Genomic DNA, 18384 nt, shown 5'->3' on the forward strand with positions numbered 1-18384 from the left:
AACGACCATCACACGCATGAAGTTCACCGAGACAATAAGAGAGATTTCACACGTCCACTCTTCACAATAAAACCACTTCCAGAGGTGTGCAGGAATAAAACATTTATCTGAACATCATCAGTAGAATGCATTCAGGAGAGGACGGTGTTAAACCATGGCTGCAGCCCTGAGTAACCAGAGCCAGCACACGTATTTGTACACGCATCTAACACCATGGCAACCTGGACAATGGCAGCTGTAAGGACATTTATTTGGCACTCAATCCAGCATCACTCAAGTATTTTTGTACAATTATTTACGTCTGTTCAGGTTTGCCGGTGTTGTCCTCATCCTTGACTCTATATTTATTTCAACGTAAGTAGGTCCTCGCCTCTGATGTTTCGTATTGTATTGATTTGTCCTGTTTGTGACGCACCCTGTGACAGCTGTTGTGAAAGACGCTGTGTAAATACATTTATTATAATGTTCTCTCTATGTGTACACGCACTTGTTCACCACAGCCAATTGTGTACTGTGGATAACATTATTTTGAAGGTCTACTTCCCTGACTTCCCGTGTGCAATCAGCGCATCTGTAGCGCTTGACTCAGCTGTTGACACGAGTGGTCGTAGCCCATCCCTGTGCGACCGGCGGGGGCGCGCATCAGGCCACCCCCCCCCCCCCTCCTCCTCCTCCTCATGTCCACTCTCCTCCACGCGCAGCATCCTCCCCAAACTCGCAGTTACGCGCAGAAATCAAAGCTTTTATTTTGGTAATTAGAGGCACGACTCTGGAGGGCCGGATGGTAATAACTGGAGTGTAAACATCCAGCAACTTACCTTGGGGGCTGCTTTCCATCTACATGTGTTCTACTTATTTGCGCATCTGGTCCAGTGGATGAACATTTATTTAAATGAATGCAGGGAGAATGAATAAGTTCATTTTTGGAGATACCTTGTTATTGTTTCATTCTGTCACCAGCTGTTAAGAGGAGGGGACTTGTTTGAGATGTAACTTTACAAAAGGGGCACAGCCGTGTTGGATTAAGGGTTTTTCTAACAAGGGGCCACAAAATACACAGAGGGGCCAATTATATGTCCAACATCCATACACGATACCGTCGTCCTTATATGTTAGCTCGTCACCTCGGGCAAAGACACATATCTTTGACTATATTCTTAAAAATTGTTGAAGCACATTGTGTAGAAAAATCTTTAAATTCATAACAAATTGTCACATTTGTTAGTCTGGACTAGTTTTGTTTGTTTGTTATATTTGTTAAAAGACTACTGATAGAACAGGTGCTCTTCAGGGGGCCAATTAGATTTAAGCTGGGGCTACTGCCCCCCCTGGCTCCGCCCCAGGATCCACCCCTGGGTCATGGTATGTCTCTTTGTCTTAAGTAACTGAAATCCTCTCAATAGTGATGAGTTTTCTAATAAGGTATAGGCTATCTTGTATTTTAGAGGATGATGTTTTCCTCTGGACATTGTCAGATACTGTTCATTTTCAGCGGTAAATGAGGAGGAAAGATGCACTGAATCTTCAGAGTAAATGTAATTTAGCATGAAGTTACCCCCCGGAGAGCATATCTCTCTCTCTTTGTCAGCTCTGCGAGTGTGTGTGTGTGTGTGTGTGTGTGTGTGTGTGTGTGTGTGTGTGTGTGTGTGTGTGTGTGTGTGTGTGTGTGTGTGTGTGTGTGTGGCTTTTTGTCATTGTGTGTGCACCTGTGTCTGTCTTGTTACCTTTTCTTGCATTGCTTGTTTTCTTGTTTGTTCTCTGATCTTCCTTATTGGAGGACACAATGGGGGGTGCACACTTTCACCTAAACAAAAACACATTTTCCCCTTTGTTCAATAGAATATAACGTTTAATAGATTTTTTACATTATCGGATCCCAGTGCGTCTCTGTCTTCAATATTCCAGACAGGTACCACAGTTCTTTGCAAACGGAGATTAGGAGAAAACGTGTCCGTAGCTTTAATGACGAAGAGTTCCTGGATCAGGCCACTTCTGGCGTCTCCTGGATGACTCCTACATCCCTCAGAGCGTTAGCTACCAGCTCAGACAGCCAGTCTCGTGGCCGTGCTGTCCTTGGCTTAGTCAAGTCAGCAGGGGCCACGCAGGTGCTCTGCTACAGAAAGCCACCCAGCAGTCGCCAGGGTTGCTGCACAGCATTTCTGTCTCGTCGCTGACAGTGAAGACGAGGCTGTTTTGGTATAAAGGACACACTGCAGGGCACAGACCTCAGCAGGGGAGGAAAAACCCCCCCGATGGCAGGGAGGCAGCACAATGCAGCGGCGGTACCTCTCCTCATGTTAATGGACGTCACGGATCATTCATTCAAAACAAATACCTGGGGCTTGTTCCTCAGGAAATGGCAAACAAACAAAAAATCTGATTATTCTGCAGAGATACACTTTTTTGAGACATATTGAGGAAACGGTCTGAGGTAGAGAATCATGACACAGCATAGTTTTGATTTATTATTATTATTGCCTACACGGTAAGAAAGCCTTAATTGATGGCCTCTCTCGCACATTTAGTAAGCGAACCACACTTCCCATCATGAAGTTAATGATATCAAACAGATACTGGTGGACAGATGTGGGCAGGCTGACTCACACGAAACCTTTCTGCTGACTCACAGCCGCCCCTTCCTTTTCTCTCCATTCAAACGTACATTAGGCAAACATGTCTCTATCTACCTGGTGCACGGGGGCCTAGAAAAAGAACTATGAATGCAAATGTAATTTTAAATGAATGCACTAATAAGTGGTTTTCTCCCACAGAAAGAGGTGTGTTTTGTTATCTGTGTAAATAAAACATCAGTGGGTCAGGATGACTCCCTGGATGGATACGATGCCTCTGGGTGTTTTGCAGCTGCAGGGACCAAGAGATGAGTGGCAACCAATTTCAGCAATCATTTCTGATGTATGGCCTTGTCATATTACTACCTTAAATGCAAATTAAATGTCATCTGCCTGTATGTTTGTGTGGTGGTGGTTGTGGGGCGGAGGAGTGGCAGATAAGAGAGGTGATTGCCTCCCCAGGGCCTCGGATCTCATCGAACACGGTGCGCTGCTCGTACAGAATCCACTCTTTATTAGAAGGGATCGATCAGGTCCTGCTAAGGGATCTGCTCAGTGGAAACACACAGATCAATGACCTCAAGCTCTGCTGAGCGTCCAAACTGTGACAACAGCGGACAGGAGGCGGACCCTCTGCTGCTCAGGAATCTCTCCCATTGGCCGCGAAGTCTTCTCCTGAAGAGATTGACCTGCCAATCTGTTATTGATCGAGGGAGGAGAGCGGAAGGAGACGGTTCCCGCCGCTCTGTGTCGTGCTACAGCCTCCTTTTACCAGGGAGTGCCCCCCCCCCCCCCCCAGACAGAGGCCGAGGAGGCTGGAGTAAAATTAATCACTCCTCGTTTCTCCTGTCTGCAGGCCCTGGGAAAGTCACCAGTGAAGGTACACCCCACACATCCAGACACACACAAACACACACACTGGTTGCTTATCTCACTTTTACTCCACCTTATCCATCTCTCCCTCCGTCCCTGTAACCTCTTCCTCTGTCCCTCTCTCTCTGTGGCCTGTATGCTGATGTTCTGCTGTAAAACCTCGACCAGTCAGCACGCCCGAATGCTAAGATTTGATGTTTCTGATTAGAGAGGGGGGGTGCGATGCGATGATAGAGCCAGCTGCCCTTGAGAGAGAGGCTCCCGACGCTCTCAGCAACTTCAGCGATCCTTCTCAAGTACTCCCTCTGAAAACAGGAGCATGATATACTGTCACTCATTTACCACGCTTTTCTTTGAGGGCATTTCTTTTCTTTTTTTCCTTCACAGCGGCAGAGAAAAGTCGGCGTGCCCTTGTCCTCGACAAGGATATACTGAAGAGATCGGCAGAGTGATTCCAGCAATCGAGGTTATCTCCCCTCTGTGTCCCTTCCAGCTCACTCCCGGCTCACCTCACAGTTTATCATCCCTTTTGAGCTTCATCCACTCAACACAACGGAGAGCTCCCATCTAAATAACACAGACCTCCTTGTTTGCATAAATATTTGTTTACCGCACGTCCTACATTATTTGCTTGGCTCTGTAATGTGGTTATTACCTATATGACCTTAACGCTTTGTGACTGTCAACAGTAAAAAAAAAAATCTCATCCCGACCACAGTGCTCCATTCACCTCCTCTACTGTAAAATACAAACATCCCCAGTGATGTCGGGCCGCAAGGCTCTCTGGGACGTTCACGCTGAAATGTCAGAGCGTTTCATCCTGATGCTGATGACTCACTCCCCTCACCCTTAGTCTGCATGAAAGAACAAGAGCGCCAATTAATGGCTCAACCTCCTCACGTGCAACAGTAGGGAAAAAAACGTCATATCAAATGTTACAGTAGGGCACACGAACACAGAGCCGCTCCTTTTAAAAAAAACACAGAGGTAGAATTTATGAGAGGAAATCTATACATTTAAAGGCCACACTTTTATCACCTCCAGGGAATCCCCCCTCAACCTCAACCCCACGCAGACAAGTGGCTGCATGTGAAAACAGAGCAAGACTCAGCACTCATTGACATGCTCTACTAGAGGCCTAATGGCCCCTGGGTAATGGCCTCTTTGGTCCTCAGGAAATCCTCCTTCATGCATACATCAAAGCTGGGATTGAGAAGGATAGAGAGTGGGAAATGGAAGGGAGGAAAGAGACATCAGTGCCACACAGGGAGAGGAAGTAACGCACTCAAGGAGGAGGCTCTTCTTTTGGACTGTTTTTTGTTTACGATTGTCATGACAAGGTCAATCCAACATGATATAGACAAAAGGTCCACGTCAGCATTGTACACCAATGATATACTAGTGTACTTCAGATGGAGCTGCATGGATATGAAACTAGTTACTTACTTATTTGCTAAATTATATTCAAATTTTGCCAGTCTTAGACGACCTCATTAAGGACACATGCCTTAACAGGTGCTTTTTATCAGAAAACATGAAAGAGCAGTAAAAACTTTAGAAGAGGGTTTTGGCATCTTTTGTAGAAAAACATGTGTAATGTTTTTGTAATAGTATCAAATCCTGTGTGTCTTATTATATGATTCATCCAGTTTATCCCTGTATGGTTTGATTGATTAGTCATCAACCGATTGCTTGAATTTTGATAATCATCAGAGTCATTTTAGAGATGTTCGAATACCATTTTCACATCCTGATTCAGAAACTGGATTTTGCGAATCGGCCAGTACCAAGTCTGAAACCAGTGCCTAAAAAAACAGCAAGATATTATGTATTTTAACAGCTATATTCTGCTAACCCTGTATGGAAGTAATGATTACTATGATTGTTTTATGGCCTAGCTAAGGTAAAACCCATTGACCAACAGATACATTCGAAGAACGAATAAATATAAAACCACACATGTTCTTGTCGATGCCTGACCTGCCATTTTCTCCAGTATCAAAGGCATTTCTGAAAATTGTATCAGTATGGGAACATCTGTAGTAATTCCGATACTGAGTCACATGATACTAAACTGAATATTCTTGTGTTTTCAACTGTTAGCGCTCCACATCCTCACTACTCTCCACTGTTTCTCTGTCTCTTTTCTTTTATCCCTTGGTGTTGCTGACGCGCAGCAGATCAGCCAGCTGCTATAACACAAGACCTGTAGCCCATCGGCCCAGGACACGCCCCTCCTCTCCTCACTGTCCATGAGCCATCTGCTACGTCCGCATATTGCAGACCTGTCAATGCGATCTCATTATAATTCAAACAAAAGTGTCCATTGTGACCCCAACCTGACTGTGTTTGCAAAACTTTTGTCTTGCTCCATATGGTAGGAGCCGCAAAGGCACCTGTCTGTCTGTAGCTAGTATAGACTCTATGTAAATATGGACGACATTACAGCTTCCATAAAGTGAAGCCAAAGCTCCTTGGGCGCCCCCTAGTGGCTGGCAGCAGTACAGTCTCCTCTATGTTAACAGATCGGATATGGGCCAAACTAAAAAGTCATAGGCACCTAAATGAATGTTTCTCAAGGATGGTTTCTGTCATTTAAATTAATTATTATCACACTGATATATGTTCGAGTGTTCACTTTTCCAGTTAGTTTGGTTTTGTTAGAATATTTGATGTTACAAAAATAGGGTGAAATGTACTGATTGACAGCTGAGACTGAGATGGTAGAATTTGTGTGTAATTGGTTCCATCCTGTTCGCTACTGGGCAGACTCTGGCTCAAATGCACAAGAGGGCAGTGTTCTTATCCAGAATATTTCACTTGTACTTCTGGATGGTGTCCATCTATCTATCTATCCATTCCTCCATGCATCTATCAAAGTGTTTGAGTATCTGCATGTGCACCCTGAAGAGGAAGTCTCACCCTGATTCCAAGTGTTTGACTCTGCATTAAACGATGATACAGCTTCCTCATAAATATTGCAATCAGATCTTGGTAGTTTGTTGCAAGTCATACTTTCATTCAATCACTCATCCGGGACACGACACTATCTACCGTTCATCTCTCTCCAGTGTGTAAATATAGCAGAACATTGCTCCCCCACCTTCAGAAAAAGCAGTGACCTCTAATTGTCCTCCGCCGTGTGGAGCATGCGACTCCTGCTCAGCCACTCACAGTGTTTCTCAACTCACCTCCCACTTCCAGCTGGACTCACCAAGCCTCTTTCTGAAATGATTTTGAAGCTGTTGTTTCCAAATTCGGATGAAATAAACGGTTTTGAAGTGGATTGAATTCGAGTGAATTCTCCTTCAAGCTCTGCTGTGTGTTCTGTCACCAAATCGTCCTCAGATACGATTGCAGCGAGTGAATAACTCAGCATCGCCGTATCGGGAACATTAAACTGTGTCTGTGTTAAAGAGGCAAAACTAACAGGCCCGTGGCGCCTTCAGTGGTTCGATAAGGCGAGCGGGTGGTCCTGTGTGAACGTGGTCTACCCCTCTCCTCTCGTCACTGTGGAGGGAGAAGTGCATAGTCACTTGCCCGCCCTGCTGTCACATTAAAGCGCATCTTAATTTGCATTAAAACCTCCGATAAGGGCTTAATGAAGGAATTAATAGATAACGCACATTCTGCAGCTTATTCTCCGCAGTCACACTCTGACAGACATATAAACACGCAGCTGTACTCAAACTGGCAGCTTTTTACAACCACAGAGAGTGAGTGAGTGTTCATGAGGAAATAGATGGCCTGCAGTGAGAGGCAGGACCAGGACTGAGAGCCTCTAATACATCACTTCACCTTGCATGACAACGTTCTAACCTTCTCTGTGCAGCTGGAGCTTTAGGCTTAAACAGGATGGTTCACTCTGAGCTGTTCAAAGGCTTTTCTATTTGATTACCTTTTAGATATAGACTATATAAACTATATCGGTCACACCTCTGTTGGTAAATTGATTTGATAATCTATGTAAGGTCCCTTACATGAAACGAATAAATTATACATCATAACATTTACTGACTAAGCTGCATACATGTTATTTTTTATATATCCTTAACACATGCAAAAACAAGAAAACTATTTTTAAAACATATACAACTTGAATAGAACTCAGTAGAGTGCTTTTCCGGCAAAGCCCAACGGTATATTTATGAAACTACATTTAAATTCACAAGCTCCAGGGTCTGCACCATATTGAATTTCTCATCAAGATCCCAAAATTATTTAGAGAAATTAAGGATGAAAAAATAAATCTCTGAATGATCCACAGCGTTATTTAATGGGTTCTTCCCTGATCCATAACACATCCTTCTCACAAGTTTCACTTGTTTCAGTGTAATCTTGTTTACAATCAAATAAACCAACAAACAAACCTACAAATGCAGATAAAAACATAGGGTGTGCCATATTACAGCTATTAATCTTTAACCTCAATGATCTGGATGGTTGGTTTTGGTCACTTTGACCCTGATGACCTTGCCGTGGGCGTCAAGTTGCGTCCCATTCTGTGTGTCGCTGGTGTACTGCACTTACAGATAATTATACATTAAATCAAAGACTTAAATAATGATTATTCGATTATTTGACCAGCAATAAATAAAGCAGCAATTATTTGACAAGCAACCACAATCATTAAGATCATTCACAAGATTACTCTGGTTCTCAGACTGTGTGGATTTGCTGCTTCTATGGCGATACACTGATTATATTTGATTTGGTGTGGTTTTCTGACAACTAAAGCATTAATCAACTGATTAACCTCAAATCACTATTTGCAACCCTGTGATAACAACAACAAAACGTTTAAACTTTACTTTCATAGTTAGCTATTTTCTCTGTTCATACTTGTCGCTGCAGTTAATTTATCATGAATGTTTTTTAAAATACATTTTATTTGGTATTTTATCATTGAGCTAGATTTAGATTTAGATTTTTGACAAGTTTGGGAGCAGTTCCTCTGCAGAACAAGTTAATAGACATATAATGATGTTGAGCTCATGCTGGACACCGGAGGACTGTATAATCTGTTATTTCACTACACGTGACTCTTATCAGTTCATGCAGATATCAAGATCAATATTGATCCAAACATATTGATTAACGTAGAAAACTGCTGCTTTACGGATGACCACTCACGTTCCTGGTATTGATTACCTGATGATTCAGGGATAACCAATCAGGCTCCTGGTGGGCGGGACGTTGAACGCCACTTCCGTCACACTGGTGTTACGCTAAATTCAGTTTCCTGTCAGATCCAATGTTAAAATTCAAAGACCAGTCTGAACTAACTACAAACACACTGCGTTGTAGTTGCTCTTCACCAAATCGGATGTTTACCTTGTGAAACAATCATTTTAATGCATTTTTAACCAGAATATTGTTTTCTGTCACTACTTTTACACATTAAATAACTAGGTTTTAACACATGCATTATTATTACCTGTACTCGCCTGTGCCCTGCCTCGTAACCCTGGGAGTCCTGCTCTGGTTTGTCATTCATCTTTCTTGCTTTAATTTAATACATTAAAATTTGATAAAATTATCTTAGCTTTTAGCAGGATGTTGTTAAGTTGTTTGTCAATTAAACCTGCTTCGTATTTCAATTACTAAGATAACGGAACCACAAAACTGATAAAGGAAACAAAGGGTGAATAATACAGCAAAGTTGCAATGTACCTGGACACATAGCATACCACATAACTGCAACAGTATTCGTAATAGTGTATTTTCAAGCCATGTACTATGGGAAGAACATATAATTATATACCATGCACATCTATGTATGGTGTTGAATTTATCTGTAACTTATATGTTAACAAACATTAATATATCTATCCACAATTTCCCTAAAGTGACATCTTCACACTGCTTGATTTGATCTATAGCCTGTCCAATACCTAAAGATATTCAATTATAATCACATAAAACACAAAAAGGAACTGTCACTCACATTTAGAAGTGTGAATGTTAATGTTTGTGAACTTGGCTTGATTAATAATGACACTTAATAAATTCACTTTCTGTCGATCAATGAACTGACCAATATCGACACAGAGCAGTTCTTTGGAGCACCATCAGTATTGAAATAACTCTTCCATTAATCACCTGGAAGTGAAGAGTATCAGCCTGGGGTTGGCTCATGCTCATGTGATTCTTACCATACTGCCTGCTACACGTGTGCACACTGTATTTCTCGTATGCAGGGCTCTCCATGGTCCAGAGGGCACATGCTCCCCGCAGCAAACTGACAAAATAAAAGACTAGATACAGAAAAACTAACCAACCAGGTGATATAAGCAGCTGGGCTCCCGGTGAGGATTTTCCTTCTGAGCACCTAATGAAGCCGGACATGTAAGTCTTCTCCTATTACACATAATGGTTTGTTTATGTGTTGCTTTTACAGCAGGATTACAAAACTGATGCATAAATTATTCTCATTATTATTATTATTATTATTATTATTATTATTATTATTATTATAACTGTTATTATTACTATTACTTAATTAAATCTTCTCCTGCATGTAAAGAGAGGCAGAAAGATGTTTTTGTGTTATTTAACAATGAAAATTAGGCTATAAACATGCAGGTAGGGGTCTTTTCTTTTAAACCTACCATCAACTTAAACCTGAATACACATTCACCGATGGGAATACGTGTCACTGCCATGGGTACAGACTGATTTAAAGGGTTGTAGGTGTCTGTCGGGTTAGGGTTAGGGTTTCAGGTGTGATGGTTAAGAACAAGAGTCATGGACACGGCAGAGCCTTATGTCCATGAGCGTCCTCCATGGGATAGTGAAAAAAACCTATGTGTGTTTGTGTGTTTATGTGTGTCATCTGCCTCCTCCTGAGCCACAGGTCTGGGCTGTTTTCCCAGAAATGTGTTACACAGACAGGGGGGGGGGGGGGGGGGGCAGATGCTCTCCTGTCGTCCCAGAGGAGACAGCAACACATGTGGCGAGTGGCTCGGGCTGGTCATATTAAACACACCATGTGCACCCTGCATGTGACTGTGTGTGCACCAGTGTGTGAGACTGTGTGTGCTCTAGTGTGTGCGTGCGTGTGTGTGGTCTAATAACAAGTACGGAGTGAGACATCTAGTGGTAAAGGTACGGTACTTCAACAATAATGACAGAAATCTTTCTTGCAACCTGTGACTCTGAGCAATGAATAAAAGACACAATAGAAGAGTTTTATTTAATTTGTGATCAGACAATAATATTTGTATCGAAAAAAAGTAATTCTGTGATCGTCTGTGTGTGTGTGTGTGTGTGTGTGTGTGTGTGTGTGTGTGTGTGTGTGCGCTTATCTCTTTGTTTGTCAGATTGTGGATATTACTGCAGTATGATACCATCTTTCCTGCTGTCATAACAATAGATCTTGCAGTTGATCGTGATGCATCATCTGTCAAACTATCAGTGCCAAGACATGGACCGCTGGTCTCATGAGGCTGCAGACGCCATTCCCCACAGTCTTTATGGGGTGGGGGGTCTTCTTTAACCTCCGGTGTTGCCTGTGGACTGCCGCCCTGTCGAGCCATTTCACAGAATGTTTTATTAACCTTGCATAGCTAAGTGCTGATTATATGTGCAGGAGAGAGTCAGAATGTGTGAGCGTCATGGTGAAGCTTATCCAAATTAAACTAATGGCTCTGTAATCAAGACATCTGCACATGAGTAAACAGGCCTCAGCCATGCCTGTATGGTTATTGGCGGCACATCATCGGGCTTTTACATTTTGGATCCACATCAAATTCTGGCTCACTGCAAAGCCGGCAGGGAGTGAACTCTAGCCACGTGTTTTGAATAACAGAGGTTTAAAAAAATCTGTGGATAACTGGTTGTTTCAAGTCTGACGTTGACACAAACACTACATATGAAAAGAAACAGCGAGTTTAAGACAATATTCACTGTCTTTGTCTTAATGAATAAAGCTGCAATTAAAAAAAGGTTATTTGACACATTTCCACCAAAAACCAGCACCCACTGTGTTTCCTGCCTCTGTTCACAGTTGCTGTGGCACCAAGGTTACAGAGATAAACAGGTTTTAAGATGCATGCTGCCTGTGTGAGCCTCTTCACAAATCTCCAACCTCTTTGTTAGGACTAAAGTGGGAGGCAGGACCTGCCAGTGCAGTAGCAGACAGGAGATTATGACCTGAATCAAAAAGCAGATTACTGGATTCTCTCTGTGTGTGTGTGTATGTTTGTGTGTGTGTGTGTGTGTGTGTGTGTGTGTGTGTGTGTGTGTGTGTGTGTGTGTGTGTGTGTATGTTTGTGTGTGTGTGTGTGTGTGTGTGTGTGTGTTTGTGTGTGTGTACATATCGTCTAATTTACCAAATATGTCATAGCATATGCACTTTGTAAATTTTGTCAGCAGCCTCTATCAATAATTAAATTCACACAAAAGCAACCACTTCAAATATCACACACGCTCCCTGAAGTGTCTCTTCAAAGCTCGGTAAGCAGATGCAGAATAATCCCCAGGTCCCGACAGGATGTGATCCAGCAGATACGTGTCACCCATAAGACTGCACTGCACCCCCCCCCCCCCCCCCGGATTGTGAATTTGTGTGCTGATGCCGTTGTGTCGCAGACTCGTCTCTACAATCATCCCCAAGTGATCAGCAGAGATAATATCGAGGAAAGCTTCGTGTGGAGCTGCTTACAACAAGTTTTTCAACAATAACCGTGTGAGAACGCAGACGCACCTCAAATTCAAATCCCTTCCTCAGATATTGTGATAATTCAAATCCACTGACCAAGAAAAATGATTGTGGTATGAGAGCTTATTAAAAACTGCTGGACCACGATGAAGGCAAACCTCAGGAATCCTCTGACCTGAAAATGACTGTGCATGTATTTATGTTAACTGAGGAACACTGTCCTTAAAATCACACTGCTGTTATTCGGACACTTCTGACCATTATTTCTGTCAATTATAACATCACACATCACAAATATTCCCTTTTTCACAGCCGACATTTTCACAAGTCAGTGCAGGAAACAGTCAGAGGTGTCAATAACACTAATGACAAGTGTGTCCCATTTAGATGATCAAAGGGTTAATTGTAAATACCAGTTTGCTGGACTGATTTACTGGGACGTTTACTGGAACTGAGCATGATGAATGAAATTGGAATGACTGTTTAAACTCTAGTGATATTGAGGTTTCATAAAGAGACAGGCTTAAAAGGAATGGATGAGCTCTAAAACCACTGGATCTTCAATTTCCCATAATGCAGTTCAAGAGCATCAGTTATAAAACATAATCAGAGCCACAGAGGACATTCATCTGTATGTGAAGGAGATAACAGATACATGTAAAATGGGTGGTGTGCCCCTTCAAACAGAATAGAATACATAAACACATATTTACAAGTTTACTAACACAGGACAAAAAGTAGGAGTAAAAGGTTGAAATTGGGAATAAAACAAAAGCTTGAACATGTTCATGACTTTTCAACTGTGGCAATTACCATAAAGAGGCTTAAGCTGTTTAGCAGGTGCAACCAGGAAGTAATTCATCTTTTAATTGAATTAACTGTGGACCAGGACTCATAATGATTCCAGTGTAACCAGTGCTGTCAGACCTGGTGCTGCTCTCAAGTGTTCGGCTTTCCAATCCGCACCCCTGAGCTTGTGCTATAGGAACGGCTGATTTTATTCACTGACTGTATCACTGTGGATCACTATGAATAACGGAAGTATCTGTGCTACTGTCAGAGCTGGCAGACAGATGAACAGGATGTGGAGACTGACTGCTGCTGACTCAGCCGAAGATAAGAGAAGGAAACAGCAGGATTTATAACAGTATGTGGGTTTAGAAATTAACCAGCCTGTTTGTAAATGGCGTGTCATTTTCAGAGGAGTCAAGGAAAGGAAATGGGATGTGAATTGATCTACATAAAAACATCTGTCTCACATGGACAGCAGATCGATAGTCTAAACCTGCAATTATTATCTTAAATATAAATTGAAAAAGACATTTCTACATCTGCAAAAGCGCATGTGTTTACAAACATATTCCTGCCTGGAAAATGAGGTGAAATGAAGAGACGCTCATATGTTTTCCATCTGCTTTGTCCTTGGCTTGTCCTGGGCGGAGAGGAGAGATTTTCCCCCATTTGTTACTCGCGAGACAGCGACTGGCTGTGACTATAGCAGAATTTAAAACAGTAAATAAGGAGGTAATGGGCTTTGAGCCTACTGTCATCTCCAGTCTAGCTCTGGCTATCACCCAGGATATTAGCAGATAAATCTGAATGGCTTCCATCTGAAGCAGTGCACACTTGTTATTGATCAGGCGTCCCTGTGCGGAGAGGAGCAGAGTTTATTAATTAGGGATTGACAGCCAATTCCCTCTTCTTATTCACAGACGGACAGCTTGGGAATCCTGATGAGCTGTGCCCTCTGTGTATTTGTCAAACCCGAGCTCCGTGCTGCCTGCAAACACAATGCCACTGCTGCGACGAGAATACACAGGGGGATTTGAACCGATGACCCTGTTCAGTGTTCATGTGGTGTAAACCTGAACACAATGAGAGATCAGTTGGTTATTCATGTGTAAAATGTACAACCAACCCCCAGCTCGGATTTTCATTTTCTTTGCCCTCAGTCAGAATAATCCCCTGAATGAGTTTCCACTTGCAGTGTCTGATTTGCTTTCCAGATATTGAGATTCTCAATGTACTTTTAGGTTTGTTGATACATTTTTCTAATACATGCCTGCATCAAATAAAGACCTGTAACCTTACTTTCTACTATCTGAGAAAATATGATGATTAAGAAATTGGACTTTAATGAGTAGTCGGCATAAACTGGGACCAGCTCAACCGAGCAGCATCCTGGATCTGGTCTATGTTGTTGATTCACAGCAGGGAAAATCCATTGTACCAGCAAATGCCAGATAGACACCATGAGCAACTATCTGGTGAATTTAAAGAAGCTTTTAGCAATTAAAGAGCCTGATATTTTACTTGGCAGGTGGGGGAGACCAAAAACAGTGCTCAGTGTAGTGTGAATATTGGATAGACAGATACACAACTGCATACTAGTGGCTGCTCAGTAATGACTCGCTGTGTAAATAAGTGACAGTGAGCAAACAAGATCCACCAATTCAAATTAAAGGTGAAGTACACAATTCTAATTCTATTTGAATTAAGTAGCTATCTTCAAGTGTTCTTCAATACAGCATTCTGAAGATTACAGTATATGATAAAGCTTGATATGTATCAGGGCGTGAATAAAAAAATACAAGATGGCGCTGGACGAAATGCCAAACCTGGGGCTTCAAAATGTCTGTTTACAAACCAATGGGTGACGTCACTGTGGGTTGCAACTTGTGCTGCTCCCAACGAGCTAGCAAGCGTCTTTTCTGTACTTTAGCTTTGCAGCAGCAGCTCGGCCTTTATATTAAGTAAAGTAACATTTGCTGTAACGATGACCCTCAAGTGCAGTACAGAAACCAGGCAATATTTTATTTTATGAATGATTAAGTCTTCCAGAAATGAAATACCATGTATTTTAGTACATGAACCTTCTCCTTTGACTTTGAAAAATAATCCAGTGCACACACACACACACACACACACACACACACACAAACACAAACACACACACACCAAATCCCTCGGTTACATCATCAGTGGATGGTGATGTCGCTCTGAGTCCACAGGGCGTCTTATCAATCACCGAGTGTGGTTGGACGGGAGGAGATGTGATAATTGTCCCTTCCTGTATCTAGTACACTATCATAACCTAATCCTGAGAGATACCCCCCCCCCGGGGAGGAATCGTCCTGTCGTCACACTGCTCCACATTCCCTCTCATCTGAACTGGAAACTATATTTATCCCATTTTCCCCCATTTAACATTTGGAGGATTTGTAATCATTATTCAACCTGAGATTTCCTGAGCAGCTTCCAATTAACCCGGCTGCCCTCTGTCTTTGACCTCATCAGTTCGCTATTGAACTCATGTGGTCACCAGGGCCCGCTGCCGTATCATAAACTGCACGGACAGGAAAAGATTAAGGTAATCAAGGTAAAATTGTGTCGAAACATGTAGATGTATGATCAACATGTTGCATTTGTTCCTCAGTGTTCACAGTGTATCTGTGCATGTCTCTCTGTGTGTGTGTCTTTGGGTGTGTGAGCCTGTGTGTCTCGAGGTAATTCAGCCTTGTCTTGACTTTATTCGTCAGTGTATCTAAATTCAGCCCTGCCTCTGTCCACTTCTCTCTAGCGACCCCCGTCTCTGATGTGTTGAATCTCAATACTCTGTGTGTGTGTGTGTGTGTGTGTGTGTGTGTGTGTGTGTGTGTGTGTGTGTGTGTGTGTGTGTGTGTGTGTGTGTGTGTCGTGTGTTGTGTCGTGTCGTGTGTGCATGCTGCATGTGTGTCTGCAGATTGTAATGCATTAGCTTGCTCCTCCCACGGGAGGGCCAGTCTAAACTAAGCAGCGTGATGATGATGCTCTCTGTGAGCTGACACAAACCATTTGGTGAGGAGGAGCTGATCTAAACCACTGCTGCTCATTTACAGTATGTGAGGGGGGTTGGGGGGACAGCAGTGGTAGAAAGAGAAAGAGGACACGACTTGAGCATCACCTGCTGAACGTTAAGTGCAGCTTAAAATTCACCATTGGTTATAATTGTTCTTGAATGTTGGAGTCTGTAGAAATTCAACTGAAGACTATTAGATATTTTAATCGTAACACACGTGTGTGTGTGGTGGGGGGGGGAGTGGTGGGGGGGAGGTGATGTTGATATCAGGCCCCTCACATCCTTTAAAAGCCTTGATAATTTAACATCCTCCCTCTGCAGAACATGTTTTTTTTTTCAAATAAATCACATATTTATTTCAAATGTACATTTCCGTGAAGTAAAAAACAAAATTAGGACTTCCAAAAAAGGGAAATATAACTTCTCCAAACTGAAAAAAGTTTAGATGGAATTTTTAATATAAATCTACAACTACCTGTGTAAGAAAAGTTCCCTGTGTTTGTATGAAAAAAGAAATCGTTAAGTTGTGATCTTTTTTTGCATGATTTATCATACAGCAATTTAATGTGAGGTACATCCTGTCCAGTAACCATTTGTTTTATGGGTGAAAGTGTTTTATTTTCAATAATGTGTTGACAGAGATGTTTTGTATATGGATACATTTTTGTTGTCATATCTATGTCAATAAAAAGAAAACTATTTTCTATATTATCTTGGTGTAGATAAAAATGACTCAACATCTTAAAGCCTTGGTGAAACAGACATATGAGATTCCACATTTTTGTAAGTTTCCAATCAAAACACAAAGTGGCATCGACAGCAGCCAGTAAAGATGCTGTTTGTGCCTGTGCCACATTTGACAGAAGTCAGCAGCCAAACATGGAAAGCTATGAGCATAGTGTCTGTTCATCAACTTCACCTTCACCGGCAGATTTCACCAAAGAATCTGTCAGGAATGAAACAGAGGAAGACGATGACCTTGATCAGATCTTTCTTGGAACAGGGTAAATATGTTCAAGCCAAAATCTCCAGCGGACAGTCTTTGCCATCAGTGCTCGCCAGCTTGTTGCTCGGTTCTATTACTCGTAACATTTATAGTCACAGGGATGGAGATAAAAATCCTAAAAATCATTATCGTTGGATACAAAATGACTAAATGCCAGGATGACTCATCAAGCATTTGTTCAGGAAAAGACAGATAATTTGATGTCAAAATATGATATTGCTGTATATTTGGGAAATAACAAGAGGTAAATGAACAATTGACACAGTGTTAAAACAGTAACAGTTACACTTAATTTCATGGGATTTCTCAGATTTCTTCCTCATTGTTCCAATGTATCACCGAAACTATTGTTCTTCTGATAAGTGGCAATAATTGTTATCACTGGCACCGTAAACTGACTATTTTTGTAATGAGTCATATTAAACACCCAGCTGAGCAAACAACAATTCTAATGAGGCAATATCACTTCAAGGATCCAGATCAGTGGCAGAAGAGTGTTACATTTACTTTAATTGTTGCAATTTACTAATCTATACTTGCTGCAAATCTGGTTTAACCTACATCATTTAAGTTAGGCCAACTGAACCGACTTAAATGGGCAGTTTGTCCGCACATAGACGTATGTGAGGAATCAGTTTTCAATAACAAATTAATGATAATTACATTTTTACATGCATTTTAACTGACACATGGTTTTAAAAAACCTTTTTAAGTCTTAGAACTGTCACTCAACTACTTTATTCTTTATTCTAAATCCAAATAAACAATGTTTTGTGTGTGTGTGTGTGTGTGTGTGTGTGTGTGTGTGTGTGTGTTGTCTGTGTTCAATTTGTTTTCTAGGTCTATTTTTGTGATCTGTGTGATGCTGTGATTGCTTCTTAATTTGAACTCATTAAAGGAATTCATTTCAATTCATTCTATTCCAATATAACATGTATTTCAATCAATCCTAGAGGTGCCCTGTGGAACACATTTTCCAACATGTTCGATACAGTTTATGCATTTATTTATTTGTAATTTATTTATTTTCATATATTTGTTAAAGCCTGCATTGTTTATATCCTGGCAATTTCCCCTGCAATTTCCTCATGTGTTATTGACACCTGTAGATCAACTGGATGAGTGTGAAACCAGTTGCAGGATGTATAAGGTCTCCTGTCTGCACGTGTGTGTCTTCGTACACATGAATGACAAGACGCAGGTGTCCTCACATAGAAGTACAATGGTTAAAAACTCCACAGGGTCCCTTTAAGTAATTATAACACAGCTAATATTGATAATGATCTCCTGACGATCTCTTACAGAGGCTTTAAGAGAGACTCCAGTCTTTCAAATTCCTCAGAAATTAAACGTAGAACAATTAAAGAACACAGAGTTGAATTCAAATAAGATAACTTGTCTTGTTTATGTATTATTTACTATTCTTAACAACACA

Source organism: Limanda limanda, chromosome 4, assembly GCF_963576545.1.
Source record: "Limanda limanda chromosome 4, fLimLim1.1, whole genome shotgun sequence".
Taxonomy (NCBI): domain Eukaryota; kingdom Metazoa; phylum Chordata; class Actinopteri; order Pleuronectiformes; family Pleuronectidae; genus Limanda; species Limanda limanda.